Source organism: Panthera leo, chromosome F2 (genome assembly GCF_018350215.1).
Source record: "Panthera leo isolate Ple1 chromosome F2, P.leo_Ple1_pat1.1, whole genome shotgun sequence".
Lineage (NCBI taxonomy): Eukaryota > Metazoa > Chordata > Mammalia > Carnivora > Felidae > Panthera > Panthera leo.
Genome location: NC_056695.1, coordinates 68,751,367 through 68,776,923, shown reverse-complemented (window position 1 = coordinate 68,776,923; position 25,557 = coordinate 68,751,367). Strand labels below are relative to the sequence as shown.

Sequence of the window (25,557 nt, the reverse complement as noted above, 5' to 3'; positions counted from 1 at the left end):
AGTTCTTTGTGAAGTAAGCCCACAGCTCTCTGTGGAGGCGGCCTTACCACTCATAAAAGAAGGTCTAGAAGTGGGAACTGGTGGTCGTCAGCATCCAGTCTCTTCACACACATCTATGCTTCCTCCTGAGCTGCCTTAAATGCCCTTAGTTTCATTTATGGAATTATGTAAAGCTTTAGAGACACGATTGTCTGGGTGAGAGTCTATATTAGCAAGTTGCCAAATAAAGCACTTGTCCTTTTCTGTGGTGTACCACTGGAAGAGGAACTGGCAAGTTTTGAAGATAAATGAAAGGGTTAAAAAGAAGGAAGATAAATACTATGGAGAGCCCTGAGGACATTTGACTCCATTCCTTTATGGTGGCCACTACCATTGCCTTTGAATTGCTTCCCTCTTGATCACTTAGTGAATTCACTCAAGCTCTAGAATATTCAAAGCCATATTCCCAGAAAGTCCAGACTGTGGTTGGTGCTCGGTAGGTGCTCGATAAAAGCCTGCTGAAAGAATGAACGCACGAAGCAAACATTCCTTGTTTGTCTTACTTTTGCCAACTCTCCGCAGCACCACCCTAAGGTTAAGATTATCACTTCGCATTGATTCACTTTTGTATATCTCACCCTCCTTTATTATGATAAAACAATCCTTTATCATGTGAATTCCTTAAATGTAAAAATTCTGTTTTGTTTATTTTTGTTTATTTATTTATTTTTTTGTCTGAGCATTGTGAGAAGTAAGGGAGATGATTCAGTTTCAGAAATACCAAATAAGAGCTGGGCTGTCTGGTTAACAATAGGTTTATGACCTACTGGAAATATGCACCAGCCCCCGCCCCGCAATGGAGTCCCAAACCCTCAGACACTTCACTTCCTGGTTCCTCCCCTCTCCATTTCACAGACTTATTTTTCGCAAGCTTTGCAAGGAGCGTGCCCCCAAAGACCTGAAGTCTCTGCCTCACCTCAAAGAGCATACATTTGTTCCAATCAGACTACTGTTTGCCTTACATGGGCATAGGCTACCACTGGGGAAGGCTGTAACCCCTGTAAGTACTCAGCCAATGAGGAATCAGGGGAGGGGCTTGCACGCTAGGAGATAAATTGCCTGCTGTAACTGCCCTGAGTGTGCCTGTCCATCAGACACCCTCTCTTGCAGGAACGTTGATTTAAGCCTCATTTCACTGTGCTCCCAGTCTCCGCGTCCCTCCTTTGTTTGGGTCAGGGGGGTTATTTCTCACAGCACTTGGCACAGCGTCAGCATCCGGCAGATGTTCAACAGATGTTGGGTCAATTGTGAACGAATGAATGAATAATATTTGAGCAATTAGGTGTAGTATGAGGATGCCAGATCTCAGTGATAAGGGATTAGATCAGTCTAAGAAACCGGAAGTTCTCCAAAATTCCTATCTCTCCTCAGCATACCCAAAGAACTGGAAATGAGGTGCAGAGTAACCCCCAAGCAAGCCTCGGCAGGACCAGTGAGCACTACTGGGGGTTTCTTGACCTTCTCACTCACCAGAGCTCTGGAGCTACCAGGCTCTAGGCATAGACAGTTGGAGGTTTCATGCTGGGTATGCGGACAGATTTCTTAGGTGATCTGACGGAGGGACACCGGAGTCTGCTCCTGTTCAAAAATCCTTCCCCACTCAGCACTTGCAGGAGGAAAATGCCCACGGAGTCTCTCTCATGTGGGAGAAACAGTTTCACATTTTGGTGCTTTTAACAGCTACCCTCATGACCACTGGCGTTATTGATTAGGCTCTCAGCAGCCAGTAGGGTGGCCATTTCCAATGAAGGGAGGGTCCAAAGCCCTAGAACTCAGAGTTCATTTGAACCATTGATTCATTAAATGACTCATTTAAAAGCTCGCTGAGTGTCATCTGAGTGCCAAACACTGTAGGAAGGGCTTGGAATATGTTTGTAATCAAAACAAATATGGTCCCACTCCTCTAGGATTATAGGCAAGAAGCTTAGGGTGAAAACCGCAGATTTTAGTGGGTATAAATCACTTGGAGAGTTTGTTAAAATAAAGATACCAAAGTCTCACGCCTCTCCTCTAAATTTTTTTTTTCTCATCTTATAAACCTGGGCATCTGCATTTCTAACAAGCTTCCCAGCTGATTGTGATTGGGTGGTCCAGGATCACATGCTTAAAAATACTGATACAGAGGGGAAGACTTTTTGTAAAATGGAAGTTGGGGAAAGAAAAACAAAGGAGAACGTAGCCCCAAGGCTTACCTAGAAATGAAGTTTAGTCTGAGCATTTCTGCAGTTACTTATTGAAACCCCATCATTATGTAGATGTGAGGTCTTAAGATGGGGCATTATTTTCCCAAAGCCACAAAGATGAGGGAGTGAGGAGCAGACCTTTAGCCTTCGGCTCTTTCTGTTATACTTTCCTCCTCCCCTTCCCCTGTTTCTTAAGTGTGTTCACAACAAGCACTAAGGAAAGTTGTTGGAGAGACCATTGTGATGTGTGGATAGATACACAAATTTCTATGGAGCTTACGAAGGCCATAGAACCAGACATAAAGGGTTTCACTAGAGTCTACTTTAGGAAAAATATGAAAAAGATACAATCTCTCAAAATTTCAGTCAACACAGCTCAGCGTTTCACTTGATTCTTACAACCTCCGGCCATGAAGTGTCACTTGAATGATGAGGAGAGAGATTGCTTAATGGTAGAGATGGTCCTCGGGTCCTAGTCTTCTCATTCCAAGGCCAGTGCTTACCTCAGAAGTCCAGAAGACTTCAGGATCTTAACGAAGAGGGGTCGTTGGCAGTCTGCCTGTAGGCATCAGCATGCCAGGCTACTGGTAAGTAACGTTACCAGGCCAAGCTGGGAGAAATAGGGTTATGGGGTGTCCACTGCACATGAGGGGACACAGAGAGAAGCAAAAACACTTGTGAAAGATCATCCTCAGGGTGTGGGATTTTGTCTGGATCAAGCCCTTTCTTTTGACTTTCCTTTGAGCACTGAAAAATAAAATGTTAGGATTTGAAAATGACAGAGACTATCCTCCCAATGTGTATTTTTGAGGGCCTATTGAGTCTAGAGTGTTAAAACACAGCCGTTCTCATCCACTCAAGTGTTGTCTATGTCTACGTTCACACTCTAAGCCCCAAACTGAGTCAGTGCAACAGATACCGTATGGCTCTTGAAGCCTAAAGTATTTGCTGTCTGAGCCCTTGCAGAAAAGTTTTCCTGACTCCTGTGCTAGAGAGTTCCAGGTAGCATATCAATTTGTCTTTTTTTTTTTTTAATTTTTTTTTAACGTTTATTTATATTTGAGACAGAAAGAGACAGAGCCTGAACGGGGGAGGGACAGAGAGAGAGGGAGACACAGAATCCGGAGCAGGCTCCAGGTTCTGAGCTGTCAGCACAGGGCCCGACGCAGGGCTCTAACTCACGGACCACGAGATCATGACCTGAGCTGATGTCCGACGCTAAACTGACAGAGCCACTCAGGCACCCCTGGTTGTTAATTTTTTTCAATAAAAAGTGTTTAATACTGTTATCTTTTTAGTGCTGCTCCGTGATAATTATTCTAACCAAGAATGCGGTGAAAGGGAGGCAAGAATTTATCTTTCCAGCTCATGATAGATTAGAATATTACAAGAATTTAGTCTAGTACCGCTTATCTCTGCAGGAACTATCCAGGATGGCAAGGCCTTTCTGTAAGCAGAGAGCTCTTAGTGCCTTTCTTACCATGTCTTTCTCTCCATTTCACTGTTGTAGCTTATTTTTTTAAAGTTTATTTATTAATTTTAGAGAGAGAGAGAAAGAGAGAGAGATGGAGGGGCAGAGAGAGAGAGAGAATCCCAAGCAGCCTCCTCACTGTCAGCACAGAGCCCAGTACAGAGCTGGAACTCAGGAACCATGAGATCATGACCTGAGCCGAAGTCTAGAGTCGGACACTTAACCGACCGAGCCACCCAGGCACCCCTGTGGTACCTTCGTTTAAACCGTCGCCTTCTCTCACTTAGACCATACAGTAGCTTCCCATTTCACTCATCAGCTTTGGCCTCTACTTTTCATTTTCATACCGATGCCAGAATGATCTATCCAGAGCACAAATCTGATTGTAACAGTCTCTTGCTCGAACACACTGAGTAGATGCTAACTGGCCTGAGAATCTGGGTGCAGTTTTTAGTGGGGCACACAGGTTTTCCACACTTTGTTGCTGTCCCCCTCTGTAACCTCGTCTCCTCCCTCTGTTCCTCTACCCACCCGCACCCCCCATCTTTCCTTTCCTCTTTATTTATGTAGCACTGGATTATTCTCAGCCCTATTGTAGTTATTTCTGCTATGGAAAGGAGAGAGTGTTTTTCCTGCCTTATCCGACATGATAACTCTTAGCGTTTATATGTCAAATTAGCATTAATGATAGTGGAAAAAAAATAATAATAGCATCTATTGAGCCTTTTTGATATGACAGTACACCTTGAAGAATACCTAGGATATTTAGATTGTCACCATATCACAATAAAATAATCTTGACAGATACTCTCCCATTTTATAGATGGGAAATGTGAGTTTCAGAGAAGTTGTATGATGTGCCCAAAGCCACAGAATTGGTAAATGACAGAGCCGGAAGAGAACTTAAGTTTCTCTGACTTTGAAATTCAAGCCTTTGCCCTAAATCCCTATCCTCTCCACCAAATGAGGAGATGTCCTGCTTGCCTTGGAGGGCTGGCAAATGTTCAACAATGGCTGTCGCTTTAGCAGAGTAGACTGTACACGTGGGGTGGGTGGGGGGGGGGGGGAAGCCCTGATCTGTGGTAGTTTCCAATTTTGTGGAAAGAAATACTACCATGGCCAATTCCAAGCTACAAATGTCATGTCACTAAACGCAAAGCTGGGGAGAGATGCAGGTTCTCCGTCACACAGAGGCAGTCGATGCAAATAAACCCAAGAACACAGAGAGTAACCAAATATAGTACAATAATTAGGAAGTGATGTTTGGAAAATTTATTAAACCTTTATGTTTTATATAATTGATTAAATTTTAGGCTTATGTAATTCAAAATGGCTGTATTTATCAGTCGGCTCACAAAATTACTGAAGGTTTAGCAATCAGCTTTCCTGAGCTGGTACAAGCCATCTCCAGCTTCCATGGGAGGGAAAATTGCAGACATGTAAAATGACTTCTGCTATTACAATTACAAAATGAAATGTGAATATTCTCTGACAAGTCTGGAGATTAGGAACAAAAGAAGACCGAGTTACATTTTCAATAGCTTCTGCCCATATAAAACGAGTTTAGGGTCAGTTCAACAATGGGATTCTTTGGTATTTTTAAGAGGGTTTGAAAAAGTCTCTAAAGCTCTGTCTCTCTCTTTTTTTTTTTTTTTTTTTTTTTTTTTGAGATATAACTGACATACAGCACTGTATAACTTTAAGGTGTACAACATAATAATGTGACTTACATATATTGTGAAATGATTACCACAATGAGTTCAGTTAGCATCCATCACATCATATAGATACAGAAAAGGAAGAAGAGAAAAAAAATGCTTTCTTTTTCCCCTGTGATGAGAACTCTTAGGATCTACTCTCTCAACAACTTTCAAATACACCACACAGACATGTTAACCATAGCTATTATGTTGTATGTTATGTCTCTGGTGGTTCTTTATCTTATAATTGGAAGTTTGTACCTTTGGACCACCCATCCTATTCCCCCTTTCCCTCTAAATTTTAACACAACCTTAAGTCCCTGGACTTTTCCTTGTCTCCATCTCCTTTCTTGGGAACTCAGGAATAGTGATTCCAATGTAGAGTTGGGAGGAAAATGAGACTTTCCAGCTCAAAAGGAGCTGGCCAGACATTGGAGGGGTTCAGTGAGTCCAAGTTCTTAGGTAACCATGAATATGAATAGATGGTACCATTGCATTTCCTGTCTTATACTTTCAAAACGAGGAGAAAACCTAATCTTTTTAGGCTAGACCCTCTTTTTTCCCCCATTAGAATTCTACCTGGAGTTCTAAGAAATGGAAATTTCCATCTTTTCAAACCACATTACCAAACCTTTTTACCCGTAAACGCCTCAAATTCACCATATTATAATAGTGCCTAATTGAAACCAGGCATTAACAAGGAAATGAGAAATCATTTACAATAAAATACTGCAATATTTTTTTCTTCAGATGTAATTTTCACTTAAGTATCATTCCTTTATTTTTCTCCATTTAGATATGTAACCACTAAAGTTTGGGTCTCAGTTTGGGGGGAATTGTCAAAACGTTGTGATACTATCTCCAGAGCACTAATCACTGACTTACTTACATGGTGAGTTTTGTTTGTTTGTTTGTTTTGTTTTGGAAATTCCAAGACAGTAGATAGCAGGAAACATTACTTTATGTTAAAAAATACCCATGACTTTCATCAAGTGAAACAAAACGTAAGTCACTCTGATTTTAGTCAAATGACAAATGAAAGAAGTTCAACCTTACTAGCTTTCAAAAATGCAAACATCACTGATCCTCAGGGAAACACAAATCAAAACTACAATGAGATATCATCTCATATCTGTCAGAATGGCTAAAATCAACCATTGATTGGCAAGACAAGAAACAATAGGTATTGGCCAGGATGTGGAGAAAGGGGAACCCACTTGCACTGTTGGAGGGAATGCAAACTGGTGTAGTTGCTCTGGAAAACACTATGAAGGTTCCTCAAAAAAGTTAAAAATAGGACTACTTTACGATCCAGCAATTTTACTACTGGTCTTTATGGAAAGAATATGAAAATACTAATTCAAAGGGATACACGCACACCAATGTTTATAGCAGTATTATCTACAATAGCCAAAGTATGGGAAAAGTCCAAGTATCCGTTCATTGGTGAATGGATAAAGAAGATATTTTATATCTTTCCATTATACATATACATACATATGTAATATATATATATTTATACATATATATTTATGCAGACATATTTAAACATTTTATATAAACAGTTTATTATTATATGTGTATAATTTATACATACATAAACAAATATTACACATATACACATATATAATGGAATATTACACAGCCATAAAAAAGAAAAATCTTGCCATTTGCAATGATGTGGTGGACCTAGAGAGTATTCTGCTAAGCAAAATACATCCGAGAAAAACAAATACCGTATGATTTCATTCATATGTGGAATTTATGAAACAAAAATGAGCAAAGGAAAAAGAGAGGCAACCAAGAAATACACTCTTAACTATAGAAAACAGACTGATGGTTACCAGAGTGGAGGTGCGGGGAGGCGGTTTTAATAGGTGATGGGGATTAAGGAGGGCACGTGTGGTGATGAACACCGAGTGTTGTATGGAAGTTGAATCACTACACCGTATACCTGAAACTAATATTACACTGTATGCTACCTGGAGTTTAAGTAAAAACTTTAAAAAATGCAAACAAATATGAACTACTATTTTTTTTTTTTTTTAATGATTAGATTGGTAAACATTGAAACAGTGACAGCCATGCCATGGTGGGGAAAGACAGGGTGAAATAAGCACAGAGGCAAAGGTGAGCGCTTGAGGTCCTGGGTGGGGATAACGCGGATTTGAAAACAATGCTGGGAGCATCTAAGCAAAGGCCCTCAAGGCATGAGGTTTCTCCCAAGAATGTAACAGACACCATCCACTCCCCCCTCAGGTTTTCCTTGGGAATTTGACAAAAGACCTGACTAAAAATAAGTAGTGGACCATAAAATGTATGACCCAGAAGGAACAGTATGGCCATAGACCACACCTCATACAATGGAAAACAAGCCAATTACAAAGGAATGACTAAGCATGTAGAGTTACCCAGCTAATAAGGGTAAAACCTGAGAAGAGCAAGGGGGAAGGAATGGGGTGAGGGGTGAGGGACTGGGGGTAGGAGCCTCCGACCAGTGGCGAGACAAAGAACCTTGAGGTATTGAGGTAAAAAATCTTGCAGCAATACGAGGAGGGAGGCTGTGCAAGAAAAGTTTGATAGCAGAGGAGAAAGAGCAAACTGTGACCTTTTGTGAAACTGACTTGTCCATTTGCATTAAGAATCTAAAACACACAGATGTTTATCCCAGGGTTATTTATATTAGCAAGCAATGAAAACCACCAACATATACAATAATAAGAGTGTGTACAGATTATTTCATATATTTGTATGTTATTATTCATATATGTTATATATTATTTATGCTTATGTCTCATATATTTGTATATTTATATGTTTTATATATTTTATATAAAATAGAACATCATGCTGATATTAGAGTACTTTAACAGAACTTTAAAAATATAGGTAAATGCTTTCCATGTAATGGAAATGAGGATTCAAAGTTGTATGTGCCACGTAATCTGAATTATATTGCTAAATCTGAAAGGACTTGAAGGAAACAAGCCCAAACATTATTAACAGGACCCATCTCTGGATGATAGAATTACAAATGATTTTTCTTTTTCTTCTTTTACCTTTTCTATTTTTCCCCAAGAATTCTATGATCAACATGTATTACTTTTATAATAAAAACATAAGTAGTGCAGTTCCTGTCCCTGGCCCTCTGGAATCCCTAAGGCAATCAGTATACTAGAAATAGAACAAATATCCCACCAATCCGTACATTAACAAAAGAAACAGTAAAATAAATCATGTCACCATTCAAGTGAGCTCAGGTGCAGGGCTGGCTCAGAGACAGGCGTTGGATGAAAGGAGGGGAGGGTGGAATGAATAGCTTGGGGATGTTGCCTGCTGGAGGAATTGAAACTTACTTAATTATTAGTTCAGAGAAAGGAGGAAGAGAGGATTCCCTGGGGGTAGGGTGGGGAGGAAATCAGGCTTAAGAGGCAGCAGAGCTAGGAGTTAATCCTTGGGATGAATCAGCTCTTAGTTGTTTCTCACTCTCTGGGGACTTAGGTCTCTCATCTATATTTCTCCACACACCTTCTCATTCTCCTCTCTGTGGATGACTACCTTCCTCTGTGCATTTATGGTTTCTGCTTCTTTATAACTTCAGCATGCTTTTGGCTATAGTTGGCTCAGCTAACTTTAACAACTATGGTTTTTCATCCCAGATTCCCAGAGCAGATTCATTTTCTCGGTTTTTGAGATTCCTGGGGGAGAAATCTGACTGACCAGCTCAGTTTAGGTGTCTAATCATACTGTCCCCGTGGCTAGGAGAGAGAGTAAGGTAGGACAAAAGTGACTGCCCAGGACCAACTCTTCAGCAAAGAAAGTGGGGTGGGGGCCCCGTAAGAATTCCCCAGAATATATCTGGACTGAGGCAAAGGTTGCTTGGGGGGATTGGTTCAAAATGATGAGTGTTGGGGGAAGCCTGGGACTGGATCTAGCGGGGCAGGGCTGAAAAACCACACCAAAGTCAACAAGGTGTAAATTCAATTTTACACTTCAAAATGCATGCAGGTGACATTCACGAGCAGGCCACCTACCTTTGGCTCACCTAGGTTCTTGGTAATTTCTGGTCTTCCAATAAATTCTCTCCCCAGCCCCTCATCCCTACATCTCTCCTCCACCATACACTCTCCCGTGTCTCTTACTTGAGTGGGCGTCATTTTACTGAACTAACATTGAATCGGCACCAATTCGCTTTTCCCCAAATAGTAAATTTGAAGTTTTAAACCTATAGGAAGTTGAAAGAACAGTACAACCTGCACCCGTCTTTATTTCATCGAGAGTCACAAATTAACATTGTGCCACATCTGATTTATCTTGCGCCTCTATTTTTGGACCGTGTAAAAAGAAGGAGCATATATAAATGATTCTCAAACCCAAAACCCTTCAGCATGCGTATCCTAAGAACAAGGACTTATTCTACACAGTTACAATACAATGGTCGCACTCAATTAATTGAACATCAATACAGTTCTATTACTTAACGATACAGACAGTCCCTACTCAGAGATCCTCAGCTGTGTCCACAACCACTTTCATAGATATCTCCATCACCATTCACCCCTTTCAAGATTCAGTCAGGGGTTACACAGGCTATTGGGCTGGCACGTCTGCTTAGTCTCCTGTAATCCGTAACAATTTCTCTGGGTTTGTCACTCATCTGATGTGATCCACGTTAAACCCTGTTTGGCAAGCATGTACTATGTCCGTGTGTCATAGCAGGAGGCCAAGCGATGTCCATTGGGACTATTCTTATTGACACAGCCAGATCACTGTGCTTAATTTACTTCTTCATTAATCCAGAGACATTTAATTACTCAGTAATACATTTAGTTTAATTACTGTTTAATTAGTAATAATCGCCTTCTGCAGAACTGGTAACTGATGGGAGGTTGCACTTGGGCAGAGTGAGGCCCTTGTTGAAAACTATAATGCTAGCTAACCTCCATGAAGCACAATGCTCCATCAAACTTTTCTGAGTGTTTCCTTGTTGGGGCCGGACAGGCAGCGTAGTGCACTAATCAATTCAAAGTTGGAAGCGTTAGTATCACACTGTCTTGTCTGTGTTCCAATCCCAGAACCACCCCTTACCAGCTAAGTGACTTTGAACATGTTCATTGAGCCCTACGAACGTCAGTTCCTACTCTCCGAAATGAGGATAATGACTGGGCGCCTGTTAGAACTGTTAGAAGAATTAAATAAAATAATAAATGCAAAGTGCTGAATACTGTGCCTGGGATAGAGTTGGTGTTCAATACATGTTATGTTATTATGTACCGTGTTCCTTGTAAAAGACTTTAAAATCTTTATAAATCACAACACTCCAGAAGCCTCGATTTGTGGGTGTCCATGGCTTTGGGAACAATCCATATTATGCCTTGGTGCCCTGAACCAACACTTCTCAGACTTTTAATGCAAATGAAGAGTCTGATCCAGTAGCCCTAGGGCAAAGCTTGAAACTCTTAGAAGCTCTCAGGTGAATGTCAATGCCAGGGGTCTATGGGCCCTACTTTGAGTAGCAAGACCCTAAATGACCCCTGGAAGGAAATGCCCTGCCAAACTTCATACCTCATACTCTGAGGTATAGTGCTATTCGCTTATATTGAATCATCACAGGAAACGGCCACCACTTTTATTTTGTTTGGGGGATATTAAACCACTATGACCACGACTGTTTATCACTTTATGTTTCTGCAAATATGCCCATATCCAATACATGCCCAAGAAGGATGAAACGCTGGAAAATTCTTTAGAGTCAGGCTGATCAGAGTTTAAGCGCTGACTCTTCCATTTTTCAGCTGGTTATCAAGGTCAAGTTATGTAATCTCTTTGAACTTCAATCACTTCATCTTAAAATGGTTATAATAATGCTAACCCCAGGGCTCTTGGTGTGAAATTAGATCTATATCTATCTATGTCGAGAGAGGTAGGGAGAACAGAGACAGAAAAAGAGAGCTCTGTTTAATATTTCTTGGCATATGGTAGGTGCTTATAACAAATAGCTTGAGTAACTTCCATTACTAGTGTTTGTGAACCTATTGGGGCGAATTTCTACTTTCATGCGGTAATTTTTAGGGATCACAGGGTCATAGACCCATAGTCACACCATTTTAGAGCTGGAAGCAAGCTCTCGGATTTCTTGAAGACCTATCCTGCCCTGAAGATGAATGCATTATTCCTCTCTCTCTCGAGTATTTGGCAATAGAAGGACCTGGGTCCCAAGAAGCTCACAGTCACTCATTTGCCTGCATGCAGGTCTTCAAATTAGATTAGCCACCTTCATTCCTTGCGGTCAAGATTCCAATTTGCTTCAAGCTCAGTAAGTACAGATTTGTGCTTAAAATTCATTTCCACACACACTCCAAATGAGGATAAGTCCCTAAAGTCTCTGAAAAGTGAGGTTGTCTTTGCTTTTATTTCCCAGTGGACCATCGAGAGCCTTTGGTGAGCAATTCAGGTCTGTATGACAGGGCAGGTAAACCACCTCGTTGCAGGGGGAGGATGCCACTCTGAGGTGTGTAGGTCATCTTTCGGTTAAAACTGGATTTCTCTCCAGGGTATTTTTTTCCCTTAGGGAAGACCTATGTGTTTAGCCACATTTTGCTGAGAAGACAGAGTGCCAAATTGTGTGACAGAAAAAAAATTGATTCCTTGAGTGCTTTGGGCTAATTGCTAGGTTTGGTGTAGGGAGATTTTCCTCTGTTCTAGATATAAGATGACTGGGGGTGGGAGGGGGTGCAGCTTTCCCCTGGACACTCAGGTACATCCCAAGAACCTTGGACTCAGATTCCCAATGCCTCGGATAGGACAACCAAAGTTACTACCAAATTCAACTACTTGGCCTCCTGGATGCGGATTCTCCAACGAAGTCCACCACTGATTTTATAGATGAACGTCCAACCGGCAAAGCCTGGTTTGAGATCCACGGCATCACATGGAGGGCAGAGCTGGGTCTAGGAACTGGACTCCTGATTCCCAGCAAGGCACTCCGTGACAGAATTCTGCCCTTCCCACAGATCGAACCTTGCATACTTTCTTGTTTGCTGCAAGGATGAGCAGTTTGTCAATCCATGTGTAGCCGCTGTTTCCCGCGGCACACCAGCTGGAAGCATCAAAGGGTCACGACTAACAAGCCGCGGTTTCTGACTTCATCCTAAATAACGAAATTTATGGGCCCTCGCTCCTTCCTAATCTTCCCGTTACGGTCCATGGATCTCTTGGGTTGTCTTTTGTGGACCCGCAGATGGCTTTGACCCTGCTGAGGAAGCCTTTCCGATGCTTCCGTCATTTTGCCTTGTGACTCTCTGATCCTTTGTGTCTGGGAGCAGCTGCATCTCAGATCCTATCTATGAAAGAGTTCCCCCTCTCCCCTCCCTCCAGCCTCACACAGTGTGGCCACCACCTTGCGAGGAGGAGGAAAGTCTCCTCTCTCATTGGTATTCAACTCTGACTTGGAGCAAAACAGTTGCCTCGGCCTCAGCATCTTACAGCCCTTCGTTATAAGAACGCTTTTACTTAGTGAACTGCTTGCACTGAATACAATCCTCCTCCCTAGTTCGTCGTACATCCTAGCGAAACTGCACCAGAAACGAATCCCCTGTGAAGTAAGAATTACTCTACGCATCTTTTTAGAATAAAACAATGAGGCTTAGAGATGGTAAGGGTCCCCCATCTGCTACAGGGAGGAGTCAGCATTTGATTCCACGTGCACTTGCCTTCTCTGTCCCTGGCCTATGCCTTAATCCACGTGGTTTTCCTAACTCACTCTGGCAGGCCAGTTGGAGTGGAGAGGATATTTGTTGACACGTGAGTCTTCGATTTCTATAAAATCACAGCCCATGCTCTTTAAGGGAAAGACAGGCAGGGAAGCATATTTTCGATTTGCACAACCCCCTCCATAGGCTTCTAGATCTTTGAACTAAGTCTTTGTGAATGCTGCTATTATCCACTCAGTCTTGGAAAGTCTATGAGGACCCAAACCTCTGGGGAACTTCTCACTTTTCTCTAGAAATAAGAGACTGAGAAAAGTTCTCTCCTCCTGCCAAAGCATCCCACGGAAAGAATAACCTAGAATCCTCTTTGCCACAAACGAAGACGAGTTTAGCACATATCCACCAAAGCCGTTCATCGCCCTACGAAGAATGACGGTGGCAGTCATGATGGTGATGGTGATGACAGTGATGAGGACGAAGAGGAAGAGAATGATGATGATGATAGGCAGGACTTCCCATGAACCAGGCATTATGCCAAGCACTTACCACAGAAATTTCTAAAGTTTTTGATGTCTTTATGAAAAAAATATGATGGCCCTCATTTTACATGCAAAGAAACTGAGTCTCAGAGGAGGTCACATTACAACGCAAGTAAGAGGCAGGGCTGGGACTACTTCAGAGGAGGGGGTCACTCTCTTCCTTCTTCCACACTCCTCCCATACCCATTTGGCACACTAATGGTCCATTACTCTGGACTTGTAAGTGCCTGCGGCAACGGAAGCTCATGTCACCTCTCACACGCGGGTTCCAACAATTGCGGAAATGTGGGCTGCTTCAGAGGATTCAGTCGTTAATGACTCAACTGGTCCCAAGGATTCTGAATCATGCCCCTCGCCCAGTCAACTCTTTTGTGCCCCTTTCTCCAGGGCACGTGAGGATTCTGACTACAGTAATTCTACCATAATTATTCAATAACCTTAACACAAGAAGAAAATGTCAGTCAGACTTGTTCTCTTCACCATTACACGCCTGTCCGAGTTACCTCAGCCTAGCTGCCTATCCACCCTCCATTCTCCAGGGCATTAGGGGGACAGCCATGGAGGGGAGCAGGCTAGCTGGCTGATTGACATGGAGCTTGTGTGCAGAAAGCGGCAGAGGCTTTTCAGCAGAATTACTGAAGTCCGCTTGCTTCACTGATGAAGGATCTGAATGAAAATTGCCTTTAAAGAATTCGAAAAAGGGAGGGATAACAATAGGTCAAAGCCAGCCCCCAAAAGAGAGAGCACTTTATTTATAGTTTCCACATTAATTCAAAACAATCTGATGAGCAGAGATTTGCCCATGCACGCACTTTCCACAAAAACAAATGCCTCTCAGGTTGCTTTTATTCTAATATAATATCAGTGCCCAAGGCGAAAAACATTCTGTACTTCACTCAGCAGAGCCTGTCCAAATTTACAATTAAATAGAACTGACACAGCTGATCATACCGAAGCTTGTTTCCTTTTCAGCTGGGGCCTCTCTTTTGGAAGCTTGGATATTATGCTGGCTATGTCCCAAACTGATGGAGCTTTACTGTACCATTTTCCTCACAGGCACTGGGATGCTGTGTGTACTTAAAGCAGTGGGTCTCCATTCCACACGGGATGCTGGGAAATGTGGGAGGGATTGCTGCTGGCATCTAGCGGGTAGGAGTCAGAAATGCTGCTAACCATCCTACCATGCCTAGGACAGCTCCCCCACAAAAGAATGATCTGGCCCCAAATGTCACTAATGCTGAGGCTGAGAAACCCTGAGTTAGGAGATGGCTGGTTGGGAGACTCTCCAGGGTTGGGGGATTGGAAAGGCTCTCCTCCCTGAAGCTGTATGCTTTCATGAGAGAGAATGAAATTGTGAGCTTCTGCTCAAAATTCCATGTGGGAAGGCAGTATGGTAAGCCCAGGAGGGAAACCAGAATGGTACAGAACCCAGAGAACAGTAAGCAGATATTGGACTGAAGATTATGGAACCAGATCTGTAGAACCATGGAAATGCACGAAGGAAAAGGAGGTTGAGTAGGTTTGGGGCAGCATTTGGCAGTAGGTCCTATTGTCTATGTCTCAATTTTATTGTCTGCTGCAGTGTGGAATGTAGAAGACTTGATGTCTTTGGGGAGGCCTAATAATGAGGCAGATGCCTTTGTAATATTTTCATTATTTTTTTCCCTAATGTATCAGAATGTCTTGAACAGGGGTCTTAAACAGGTGACCCATAGATGAGGTGAGCACACAGATTAGTCTCTCATTCTGCCAACGTGATATTTAAGAAAGAAAGGAAGGAAGGGAAGAAAGTAGAAAAGTAGGGAAGGAAGGAAGGAAAGAAGGAAAGAAGGAAGGAAGGTAGGAAGAAAGGAGGGAAGGGACAGAGGGAAGGAAGGGAAAGAGGGAAGGAGGGGAGAGTGGGAAGGAGAAAAGGAGTTTGTTTAAATGCCTATAGGCAAGGCACATGTTTTTTAGTTCCCCAAACCCCACCCCTGTCTATTGTTATGCCTGGTCTCAGCCACACATTTATGTTCCTTGCCTGACCCGAAAAGCCCCCCATTTGATTTCTTCACTCCTTGGGTCTTAGATTTCATCATTACCTGTCAGATGTGTAGCAGTAGAAAAGTTCCTAAAACCATGCTATGATTTGGTCAGTCCCAAATCCACAGGCTGGCCTGGATTCCTTCAACTATACAAAGAGAAAGATTGGTATTCAGGTGGCTTTTCATGAGAGGTATGGGAAGCCATCCCACTGTTTTATGGCCACCCTTGAAACAAAAGATCATAAAAGGAATATTAGAGGTGGAAATAACAAGCGTCATGTAGCCCAGTGGGAGCTTCCTATCAGAATGACCTTGGTAGCTTGTGGAAAACACCCATACCCTGCCCGCCCCCCCACACTTCAGACATTCCAGTTTAATTGGTGAGCAGAGGGCCTGGGCATCTGTATTTTTTAAAAGCTCCCAGATGATCCTAGATGCAGCAAGGTTAAGACACCACTGATCTAGTCTGTCTTCCTCATTCTCAGAAGAGGAAAATGAAGGTCAGAGAGGCATAAAGTTTGCTTAAAATATATTTGCTAAATATGCATGTTTCTACTGTTTTGCATTCTCGCTCCCATCAGGTCTAAATATGCAGTGGTAAAGATAAGAAGGAAACCCAAGAACTGTGCGTTAGGAGTGTTTTAAGCTCTTGTTGGCAGAAGGACCAGCTGGCAGTTCCTGATGGAAACAGGCTCTCTTGAGTTTCACAGCTGGGTGGGTAGCCTATGGGTCCTCCGGTTCCCAGAAACATCCTATGGACTTGAAGGGTGGCTTGCAATGCTACCTTCACTTGAGGAATACCTTCATCTACTTGCTTTATTTAAATCCAGTATTTTCCACGCGTTGAATTTCAGGCATACCTGTATTGTCCAAGGCGTGGATGGAGATGTACTTTGAAAGGATGTGGATATGTCTATCCTCATGGAAAAACATACACTTCAATCTGTCATCAGAGTGACGTTAATAGGGAAGGAAACACAGCCAAATTCCCTTTGAGCAACACGATAGCCCAGGGATGCGTGATGGGAGAGACAGCGAGCAAGGTTCATACTGGGAATGGACACAGCATCCCAGAGCCAGTGCTGGTGGCCGCTGGACTCACCTGTGAGAGGCAGTTGAGGAACCAGGTCTCCTGGGCCCAAATCGCAGCTTCCCCAACTACACGTTCGGCAAACTTGCACAAACGTTCACTCCCACCAACAGAGGAAAGACCATAAAAACACGCAACCCCACAGACTCCCTCCTCCTCCAAATATTTCACAAAACTCCAAAGAGGGTGAAAGAGGGTGGGTGACCAATAGGAGAAGGGTTCTATTGCTGAGCTCTCCAAAGCGAGTAGGCCCTTTAATGTGTCTTCTCTCATTCTTTCCCACAATGAGCCGTGTGTGAGGTTTGACATTCAAGACCACATTTTAGGACAACAGAAATCAAGGCTCAGAGATTAAGAACCCTCTGCCAAAACTGCATGGCTAAAAAAGCAGAGCTGGAATTCAAAGCCACTGGTCTTCGAACTACAGATGAACGTGCTTACCTGTAGGCCTTGTGTGGTTTTAGGGAGCACTTGGCTCGCGTTTAGAAAGTGGGTTTTGGTACTATTGGATCGTCTGGACTTGGTAAAATCCAACCGGGAAATAGGTTTATTCTGCTCCCATATTGTCCTCAGATATACACTCTGGACCTTCATTCCCATCCTTGACAACATTTCAAGATCACATGGCTTTTCTAACCTCTTCCTAGTTATTTACGGTTATTTTTGATATTAGAAATAGCAAAACTTAATTTCTAGTTCAGTTTTTCCTCCCAAACTCCCCCTTGCCTGCCCCCGTCCCCCGCCAGCCTCCTGCCAACTCTCCTTCCCGCCCCAGCTCAGGTCAGACGGAGGGGGTGTGCACTTTTCATCTGGCTCCCTCGTCTGCGTCTGGTTGTTTTTTTTTTTTTTTTTTTTCATTTGCTCTTTCTCCCCTCCTCCCACACGCCCCCCGTGGCCTCTGCTCTCCCCAGGATCTGCTCAAGGAGAAAACCGAGCAATTAAAATCTAAAAATGGTTTTCCATGATCGATGTTATCGCATCTGACATCTGTGCCCCTGTATCTGGCCGACACCCAAATGCTGGCATTGCTTCTCTTGGGGGCTATGTGAGTTCTTTGGCAACACCGTCAGATTTGGGGAATCACGAGGAAGACGCAGAGACTCAGCACAGAGTAGCCCTCACAGCTATAATTCATTACAGGGCAAGGATGAGGACCAAGACCAGCAAAGGGAAAAGACACGTGGGGCCTCAGTCGGGGAAACCGGATGCAAGCTTCCAAAGGTCCTCCCTGGTGGGGTCACCCGGGAAACGCTTAACTCTCCAGCGGTGAGTTGTGACAACAAGCTCATTAGAGACCATTCACCAGAGTCTTCACTGGAGGCCAGTACGGACGTCCCTCTTCCCGGCACAGCCCCCAATTCCAGACTCCTGGAAGGGAAGCACGTGTTTGGCATAAACCATGCCGTTTGTGCGATCAGTTTATGCCTAGACAGCCATAACGGCGGTCAGTCCTGGGGATGCTGGGAAGGGTCTGATTTCCCAGTCACCAGTCGACACCAGTTAAGGGCCACCCTTGTAAGCAAGGCTTTCATCAGAGAGCGGTCAGGCCTGCCATGGTGACTCATCACCCCTTCCAAAGCGCTCTCATCCTGCACCTCTAAGCAGCCCTCTCCAACCGCCTCTCAGCAGCTGCCAGCAGCACAATGCAGCCTCTTCCTGCGGGGAAGCAGCAACCCAGGCAGGCCGTCTCTTAACCATCTGATGCCTTTGCTATGAACTCAGAAGCTCCTCGTGTCTCCTGCTGCGGTATTCTGGCTCTGCTGGCGGGTCCCACCAGCCCTCCCCCAGAGTAACAGTCAGTCACCTCATTCTGTCCCACCCAACTCTTGAGAAGACTGTCATGTGCTCCCAAGAATTTCCCCACTACTCTGGTGTCCCGTTGATCCTGGGGGCCACTGAGTTCCCTCTCTTGGCTTGAGAGGGGAGAGCATTCCTCCCTTATATTGCCAACAATGTTCTGCGAAGAAATGTCTCCCGGGGAAATCTCTAGGCAGCTCTTATCTGGGGAGTGGAGGTGGTGGGGGGTGGGCTGAAGGGTTCAGAACGGGGTCCGGTCACTTCTCAGCTTCTTTATCAGCGTGTCCAGCACGGGTCTCAGAACTCGTAGTACTTGCTTTTTATTGTTCAGAGCTTTGGGCTTCTGCCAACACTCTGAGAAATGGAAGTTCCGATCATCGTCATGTCCCTTGATTCCTATTTCTGTATCTTTCATTCTATTCCTACTTCCATGGTTCTTGTCCAGACGTGATCACCTCCCAGCTTTACCCGGACACGCACAGCCCTTCTATTTCTCCCACTTGCAGTCTGTCTTCCATGCAGTTTTCAGAGTTGTCTTTCTAATATGATGTGATCTTGTCATTCACCTGCTGAGGCTCCGCGGGCTGTCCCGAGGCCATGGCACGTCCACACTGCTCCACTCGGCACATGAAAGCCCTTCATAGTCCTGTCTCACCTGCCTTTCCAGTTCCAGGTCCAGCCGTTCCAAAACTCTTGCTTCCTGCGTGTTGAGCTCTTTCTTTTTCTGGACCGTTGTTCACGCCCTTGTCTACACGGGGAACTTTGCTTGTCTACATGGGGAACTTCCACTCACTCCTCAGTGGCCCCAGATAGAATGATCCGCTTCCTTTGCTGTGTCTTCGTAGCAATTTGTGCACCTCAGCTCCACCATTTACTAGCTGTGTCACCTTGGGCAAAAACACTTAGCCTCTCTGTGCCTCAGCATTCTCATTCGTAAAATGGGGAAGATCATCTTACCTACCTCCCTGGGGACTTTGGAGGACTACGTGTAAATAAATTAATATTGTAAAGCCCTGAGAACTGTGCCTGGCATTAATCACACGCTACAACATTTGTTGCATAAATAAATGCCTCAACTTTGCATGTTTCAGCAGACCCATGTTTCTCTCCAAGCTTTGTGAGGGCCAGAGTCTTCCCCATCTGTTTTTGCCTGGCCAGGGTAAGCCTATCTAGAAGGTGCTCAGTGTACAGCTGGGATGAAATATTATGGAGTAAATGATATGATGTCTGAGATCTTCCTCAAAAATAGTACAGGAGGAGGGAAAGTGAGTGTAGGTAGAGGCAGAACAAGATTGAATAATTGTTGAAAATGGTTGATAGACTCACTGGGTTATTCCTTTTTTTTTTTTTTTTAATGTGTATTTATTTATTTTGAAAGACACAGAGAGAGAAAGAGACACAGAGAGCAGGGGAGGGGAAGAGAGAGAGGGAGAGAGAATCCCAAGCAGTCTCCACACTGTCAGCACAGAGTCTGACACGGGGGCTCCATCCCGTGAACCGTAAGACCATGACCTGAGCCAAAATCAAGAGTCGGTAGCTCAACCAACTGAGCCAATTAGGGGCCCCTCATTGGGTTATCCTATTTTTACACACGTTAGCAATGTTCCAGATTACAAAATTAATTAGCAAAAAGGAGGAAAACAGTCTGTTGAAGGAATTAGGGAATTAAAGATAATACTCTCTGTTGTTTTGATTCCTCTACTTCTGTCCTTCCTTTTTAAAATCTAGCTTCAAGCTCTGATTTTAGAAGGGAGGAGGAAAGCGGAGGGAAAGAGTAGTCAGGAATCTTCTCTTTTCCGTGTAGGGAATGTTCTTTCCTTCCCTCTGTCTTGGAGCCACTTGGACTGCCACACACGTTTGGGAATTTTCTTTTTTTAGGCAACAGGTTGCTATCTTACTTGAAATGAGGTAGCTGTCGTTCTTGAGTCATTTATGAAACTTTTCTTGGGAATTTGTGAGTTTTTCCTTTTTTCATATTTGCTCAGTTACTAGCTGTCTTGGAGCAACCCTAACCTGACAATTGATAAAGTGATTTCAAAAGCCACACATTTCCTGATTTGCATTTTTTTTTTTTTTTTTTTGCTGTCTGCTAAAGATGTGGCCTCTGGAAGGGGCAGTTCTGTCAGACGGCAGTCTGTCCCCGATGTTGGCAGAAGCCTGACAGGTCTGGCTGCAGGAGACCCTGAGTACTCACTGCTGTCCATCAAGCAAGGGAAAGGACCACCTCACATGTCCAAACGGGGCTGGATGTTGTCAAATTCCTCGCGGCTGTGTAAGTAAGACGCTTTCTTTACGCGCTTGGAAAATCATAATGAACTACCGTGCACGTGTAAGGGGGGGTGTTTAGCAGGGAGGGAAGTGAATTCATCGAGCCCCCAAGTGAACTGTTCTAAATGCTCTGCATACTTTCCCTTATTTCTTCCTCACGTCTGTCAGGAAGGATTCGTTCATCCCTAAATTGCAGATGAGGACTGAAACTCAGAGAAGTTCAGGAACTTTGCTTTTTTCTAAGTCATGAATCTGCGATTGGAACCCAGGTCTGATTTCCACACTTGAGTCCTTTCTACGGTGATTCTCACTGCTTTCCGCAGATTTCTAATACCCAAAGGGAGCACAGGGGCTCTCTCCAGCACCATGGGACGAGGCGGGGAGGTAGAACAGATGGGGCTGTGTATCCCCCAACTTGATGCAACCACACCGGCCTTATTTTAATTACTTCTTCTTTTTACGTAGCAACGATTGCTAATATTTCGCGTGTACCTGTAAGTGCCAGCCACTGTAATTAGCTATTTCTATACACTGTGTCATTCAGTGCTCGTGATGGCCCTAAGAAAGGGATGCTATCACAATTCCTCATTTATCCCCAAGAAGACCGAGGCACAGAGAGTATGAGAAACTTGCCAAAGGTCATACAGCTAGCTAGCTTGGCCAGGAATTGACACTGTGCGGTCTGAATCGAGAACCCAGAATACCTGATCCCACCAGATTTGACTTAAAGAAAGAGATGTGTGCAGTATCCCATGCTGCCTCGTGCAGCAGACTTTTCCTTCCCTCTTCCTTTTTCCCTCCCTTCTCCCCTCCCTTCCTTTCTTCCATCCAATCTATACCAAGTAGGCTCTGGGGGTAAGAAATTGAGACTGAGTAAAACAAAGTTCTTACCTAAGGAGAATCTCAGGGTTTGGAAGAAGGAATCGTATATACAAAGCAGAATGTGAAGGTGGAGCCATATTACCCAGGCCCCGAAGAGAGAGGATGCTTCACAATCTGGCAAACAAGGTGTTGGGAGACTTTCTGAGACCACTCCCGAGGGGCAGGTCCGAGACTTGCCCACTAAACTTCTGATTCACGGTCACTTCTCTTTCCTTTCTCTCCAGAGGTGCATTTGAGTGGCAGCTCCCTGAGTTCTCAGGGTGACCCTGGTAGAGGGAACTGGAGGTGTGATAGGCCACTCTCATTCACCCATCCTCCTTCTCATTTCCTATTTTGTGTTTGTTTGTTTGTTTGGTTGGTTTTTGTCTTCTTTTTTTTTTTTTTTTTTTTATTCCAGTTAGCTAACATACAGTGTAATATTGGTTTCAGAGGTAGAATTCAGTGATTCATCACTTATGTACAACACCCAGTGCTCATCACAACAGGAGTCCTCCTTAGTACCCATCACCCATCTGGACCATTCCCCACCCACCTCCCTCCATCAACCCTCGGCGTGTTTTCTGTCTTTAAAAGCCTCTCATGGTTTGTTTCTCTTTCTTCTCTTTCCTCCTCCACCCCTTCCCATATGTTCATCTGTTTTGTTTCTTAAAGTCCACATAGAGTGAAATCATATGGTACTTGTTTTTCTCTGATTGACTTATTTTGCTTAGCATGATACACTCTAGCTCCATCCACGTCATTGCAAATGGCAAGATTTCATTCTTTTTGATGGCTGAGTAATATTCCATGCTATTGTTTTGTTTTGAATCAGAGCTTCCAGAGATATCTTCTCTCTGTCTCTCCCATCTTCTCTGACTTTAATGCCCATGTGTACACCCGGGTATCTTTCCTACTAAGGGAAAAATGGTTAGCAGTAAGGAAGGTAGCGAGGACCACTGAGCTCTCTCCATCTGTAACATGCTTAGGAAGCAAGCCCACCGTATTGCACTGTGAGTGCAAATTTGCAGCTTGCTGAGTACCAGAAGCAGCTGCCACCCAGTTCCCTGGGGGCAGATGGAGTCTCCTGGGAGGAGAGAGCCCTAGGGGATCCCAATTCCTGGGGTGGAGGTTGGAAAGCACCTCCTCTGTCCCACCACCCAGGGCTCTGCTTTGCAAGCTTGAGGCCTACTTTGTGGTATTAGCCACCTGCTCTCCGGGCTGTCCATGCCATCTAGTCCTGTCAACCGAAGGTGTCAGGATTGGGCAGCCGTTGAGTCCCCTCTCTACAGCAAGAGGGGGTCTGGAAGACTTCTGCTTACCTGAGTCTAACGTCTGGGAGGAACTTACTATTTCCAGAGGAGTCTGCCTGGGGTTATGTGTTCTACCTCACTGCCAGACCGGCTCCTCTCTGACTTCTCTGCTCACACCGCACCCCCCCCCCCCGCCCCTTGCCCCTGCCCCTGCTGACCCCTCCTCCATCACAGCCCCCTGGGTGTCTCTGGAAACCCCCCCCCACCGGCCGACCCCTCACAAGAGTGATAGCCACTCTCCCCTCCAGGATACCTCCTTTCTTAGAGAAGAAACACATTCCTTTTGTCTTCCCAAATCTTAGTCTACCTGAGGGAGGCATGGCTAAGTCAGCATGAACTCATGCACCCTCTCTCCGTTCGTTACATGAAAACTGGGCCTATCGGGGGTGGGGGAGATGTGTTTTGTCACGATCCTCCTGAAACCATGTGCTGGCCCTGCTGACTTTCAGCTGTGGCTCCCAGTTCTCAGGCGGGGCAGAGCCTTCTCTGAAATGGGAAGTCAATATAAGGGAGGTAGGGGCAGGGCATGTTCTAGATGGCGTTAAGCTGTTGTCGGTTCCACGTGGACTCCTAGGGAGGCCCGTCTTACTGAACACAGCCTTGTCTTGTTTCCTTTCCAGCAGTCTCCTTTTCTCCAGCCTGGCGACAGGTGTCCCGACAGAGCCCAGTTACCAAAGGCAGTCACCGACTGCTTGTGCGCCTTCCAGAGGAGCTCGTGTTCCAGCATCAAAGACTGAGGCTTGTGCATTGAGGTAACGAGCTGCTCCCAGGCAGGGACTGACTCACTTATTTACCAGACTTTCTCCTTTTCCTTGACAATAGTGCCAGCCCTTAAGAGCTGCTCAGTAAATGTCTTTTGAATGGACTAAGGCACAAGCATCTGGTGCTTTCAATGCTATCGGCTTTAATAAACACCATTGAGTGGCATCTTGTGAAGATTAGCTAAAACAACCTGGCAGCGTCAGCGGGTAGTTATTTTGGTCCCCATTTTATTTAGGAGGAATCTGCAAGAAGTTAAGTAACTTGCTCAAGAGGCACAAAGCTTGTTAATGGCAGAGTCGGGATCTGAACTCTGGTCTGTCCATTTCCACACCGCGGGGAGTTTGGTGCACGTCATTGAGAAGCACTGTGGCACTGATACCGTGCAAAGAGCCATGGAAACACAGAAGTCACCGCTTATTCAGCCTGGTAGAATGACGACAGCCTTCACAGAGGAAATACTGCAAGTTTTGTGAGCTGAATATTGAGATGCGTTCTGCAATGTGGAGAAGGGCCGGGGGGCATTCAAGTCAGCGCTGCATTTGCAAAAGGCAGAGCATGGGTAGGAAGAAGCGAGACTATGCAGCAGCACACAGGGAACAGGTTCTAAGTCAGGCAGGTAAGAGGATGGGGGATGATGTGCTCAGGCAAGTTAGAGTCAGAGTATAGGTGAGGCACGATTCTATCCAACTTGGACAGCTTCCAGAGAATTCTATAATAAGCCAGCTGCATGGCCGGAATGTGCACTTGTCTTTGCAGAGTTTGGCAGTGGAGAAAAATCTTCTGGGGAATAGTTCTCCTGGAAGGGAGACCCCTCCCTTCCCCCCACCTTCTTTGCCACCAGTACAGCAAACGTGTGACCTCCAGCAGTGTACCTTCCAGAAGAAAGTACTAGTTAAATTCTCTTAAGGAACTTAGGCAACCAATCGGACCCTTAAGGTCTTTGGGTTTCCTGCTTATAAAGGTTCTGTCTTTGATGCCCTCATTGCTGGTAGCGGCTGCATGGTTTGTGGAAGTTAATGTCCCTTTTCTCATCTCTGCAGATTGAGGACACCACAAAAGAACGCTGCGGGGCGTACAGCCACAAACTTGACATTTCTAGCTCCAGATCTGCACAGGCAATGGCTGTGCTGCAGGGACTGTCCCCTGTGCCTACTCCCTGGTCATCTGAGTGGATCTGTATTGCTGTTTGGAAATATCAGCCTCTGTTGCACATCTTGCAACCAGCTGGCTGGAGTGGGAGGTGGAGTCCCTTGCTATGAAACAGAGCTTTACTTTGCTGGTAACGTGTGTCCGTAGTGTATTGAAGGTAACTTAGAAATGCTGTGAGCCCAAACTTCATTTTATGGAGGAAAATAACTGAGGCTCAGAGACGTGGAGTGTCACGCTCAGGGTCACCCAGCAGCCCTGCCTTGTCCTATGCAGTAGCCACTCCCCTCCTGTGCCCACGAAGCCCTTGAAATGGGGCCAGTCTGACCGGAGTGTGCTTTCAGTGTAAATACACACAGGATTTCATTGATTCCGTAGGAACGTAAGTATCTCATTGATATTTTTTACATTGATTATATGTTGAAATGATGACATTTTGGAAACTTTTGGCTAAATTAAATGTATTATCAAAAATAAGATCACCTGTGTCTTCTTTTGCCTTGTTCTCGTGGCTGTTAGAAACTATAACATAACAGACGTGGCTTGCATTATGTTTTTACCCGACGGCATTCTTCTAAAGCTTGGAGTAGAACACAGGCCTCTTGCCATTCATGCTAACCCAGAGCAGCGTGGGGAGTGCTGGCTGGATCCACGAGAA

At 44.6% G+C, this 25,557-nt stretch overlaps 1 protein-coding gene across 11 annotated transcripts in view; it reads left to right on the top strand.

The window, feature by feature from the left end:
- The window catches only part of LRATD2 (LRAT domain containing 2), a 140,547-nt gene extending 115,207 nt beyond the window's left edge, over positions 1-25,340 (top strand). For 4 of the 11 annotated variants that reach the window (XR_006198594.1, XR_006198604.1, XR_006198605.1 and 1 more), the window contains 2 exons: positions 20,648-20,824; positions 23,612-25,340. The gene's annotated coding sequence lies outside the window, so the exon portion shown is untranslated. Of the gene's footprint in view, positions 1-17,895; positions 18,002-20,647; positions 20,825-23,611 lie in introns of those variants that run through there. The other 7 variants (XR_006198601.1, XR_006198595.1, XR_006198599.1 and 4 more) reach the window with 7 other exon arrangements.
- The last annotated feature ends 217 nt before the right edge of the window (positions 25,341-25,557 follow it).